Source organism: Crocodylus siamensis, chromosome 3, assembly GCF_052110815.1.
Source record: "Crocodylus siamensis isolate JL-2025a chromosome 3, ASM5211081v1, whole genome shotgun sequence".
Classification (NCBI taxonomy): domain Eukaryota; kingdom Metazoa; phylum Chordata; order Crocodylia; family Crocodylidae; genus Crocodylus; species Crocodylus siamensis.
In genome coordinates, this window is record NC_143397.1 from 33,617,954 (window position 1) to 33,621,121 (window position 3,168).

Sequence of the window (3,168 nt, forward strand, 5' to 3'; positions counted from 1 at the left end):
GAGCCCTCTGATTCCTGGCTTGCCTGCAAGCCTCAGCCTGGGCTCTCTGATGGCTCTCTGCAGTGACTATACCAGCCTTGACCTGGCTTCTCCAGACTGAGTGGTTGTGGGCAGGGTTCTCCCAGTTGTCAGTGGGACTGCTGAATTTCTTGATCTTGCTTGACCTTGTTGCTATATCAGAGCATTGCCTTCCTCTGTGTCACAGGTGGCTCTTGAGTTGGCCATATGTCATAGGGCACTAAGGTGCCTGCTCCTTTAAGGGCTGACTCTACCTAGGGAAAGAGCCCTAGCAGTCAGGCAGGAACCCCACAGGTGCAGGTTACTGTGGCAGCAGACCTAAGAAGGGAATTAGCTTGCACCTGCACCAAATAAAACTTTGGGGATTAAACCCCCAAGTGCCTATAAAGGAACATACTGAGGACACAAGCCTAATCAACAAAAACCTTTGTGTTCAGGGTTAGTAACTTGTTGTTCCAGGCACATGAGGTAAGTTTGCTAATGGTGATAGAGGCTTGGCTGATTCTCATATCATGTTCTCTATCAACACTAAGTGAGCTGGTAAGATTTGAGCCAAGATAGCAGAAGTGGAATGCTGGTGCCTTGTGACATCACAACTGGTTTCTTGGTACTGATTGCCATGCCAAATCTGGTGCTTGCATTAGAGAACTTTTTCATCATGATCTGCAGTTCATCAGGTTAGTTAGAGGTAAATGCAGCATCATCTGCAAAAAGCAGATCCCAAACAGTGAGCTGAGTGACATGCTTTTTGCTCTGAAATCATCTAATGTTGAACAAACTGCTGTCTATCCTCAATTCAATTACACCAGATTGATCATTTCCAAATGCATACTTGAGATAATGCATAAAGAGAAGAAAATGCCAGAAAAGATACGACCACCCATGTAAAAACATAAAATAGTTTTTAAACTGCCCTATGATAATACATAATTTAAAAGACTTATTGTGAGATGCTGTTTAGGGATACATTAGCTACTCAGCAAAGGAGCTGGCTGGAAGGAAGTTGGATCTAGTTACCATCAGTAACACTGGTGTTAACACCCAATCCTTAAGTGTGAATTGAACTCAGTTACCTGGTATTCCTGCCCTTCTTGCACACAAAACCTAATCTTGTAGTTTTGGACCCCACAACTGGCCCTGTGGATATGAAGAGTACCTGTGAAGGGGAAGCACCAGCAGCTGCAGTGCTGATCCCAGCGGTATGGTCAGCCACTCCTGTGGTGGCAGCTATTTTTGCACCTCCCACTACAATGGCAGCACTTGAGGCTACTTCTGTTGTTGCCTGCCCCCACTCCAGTTATGGTACTGTTCACATCCCCCAAAACCAATGTTGGTGAGAGGTCATGCAGGCATACTCGCTCTGGATTTCCAGTGATGTGTGCATAAATGAGTTTTTTTTCTCCACTCAAATGTGCTACCCTGTCAAATGCATTAAAAATCAATAATGAGAAGTAACAAAGGGGCTTTAGAACAGTGATAGCATGAGAAATCTCACTCATGAAAGGGTTACATTGTGATCTCTTACCCAACATAAATAATGTATGCCAAGAAGGGAACCCATTTAAAAAAGGGGTCATTATTCTGTAACCTAAAGTACCCAGTATCTGACATGCTAGCTGGAATAGATTGTTGCAAAATTCTTCATTCTTCTTCTTAGACAAGTTCCAATAAAAATAGAGTATCTCAGGTGATCTCCGTGGAGACCCCAGGATGATGGGGTGGGGATAGCATGGGCCCAGGGCTGGGAAGAGCCCTGGTTCTGCAGGCAGGGACGTGCATGGCCAGGGCCTGGTCCACTCTTTACACACTCCTACTCTGTGGCAGGGAGTGTGAGAGCTTGTGTTGGGGGGTGCGGACTGTCTGGGCAGTAGGCCCTGGGAGCTGGCCAGGGATGAGGAGAGGGAGAAGGAGACAGGGGCTGCATGCAGCAGAGCTTGCCTGGGTGGTGTGGTCTGGAGCTGCCCATGCAACGCTCCTCATGGGGCTGAGCCCTACCTGCTCCCACTCAGGACAGCTCCCGCTGAGCTCCCACCCACACCTGCCCCAGGCAGTGTCCACAGCTTACCAGCAGGGCTGATCCCAGTGTGACCTCAGCCACCAGGTGCTGCTCAGCTAACTTTGCCTCCAGTGGTGGGTGGGAAACTTCTGCTGGGCAGCTCCTGCCCCAGCTCCAGCTCCTGGATGTCTTCCACCCACTTGGCCACCTGCAGGTGGGCCATTCATTGTGCCAGATGGTGCTTCCTCCCCACCCAGAGAGGCGCAGCAGGGACAGGAGCAGTAGGAGGAGGCACCATTGGAGGCAAGGGGAGCTCAGCAGCACCTGGGCAGCTGCAGCCACACAGGAGCAGCCCGTCAGTAAGCTGTGCATGCAAACCAGGACCGGGATCAGCAGACATGGGCAGCAGCGCAGCACTAGCTGCCCCAGGTGGGGCTCAGCCCCATGCGGAGCACTGTGGGGGCAACCATGGGCCGAATCCAGTCAACTGGTGGGTGCTTGCCATGGGCCAGATCCAATTAGTTGGCAGGCTGGATCTGGCCCTTGAGCCGGATTTTGCCCGTCCATGCTCTAAGAACATAGCAGAGGTATGGTGGTGTCCCAACGACATGTAAGATGGGGGGTCACTAGTGGCTGTCCCATGACAGTTTTTATAAAGCACAAATGACAATTCAAGCATTCTGCTTACATTCCAGTTTTATTTTTAAATTCATGTGCCAGCTTTCCCCCTATGATTCTGCAATCCTTCTAATTTTGCTTTAGTAACAATTTTTCCAGAATGATTATTTTTTTATAATTATATGTTTTCCTCCAGTATTAATATACATATTTGCCTTTTATTTGCTGTAACCTCCTCCCTCCTCCAAAACCTCATTTTTGCTTGGAAATAAGCCTACATTTGCTTGCTACTTTTCCAACTTAAAAACTTGAATTTTGACCAGGTTTGTTTTTCCTTACAATTTTTTCACATACATCTAATAGTATTTTCATCTATTGTGCATGTAAAATCTCTTACAAGACAGGTCTTGTAAAGTGAATCATTGGCTGCTGATTTTTTTCTGATCACTAGATGTCAGCACAGCACACGTATCTATGACTAATAAACTACAGCTGCAGTTGTCTGGAAATTGTCATCCTATCCAACACTTGGCATT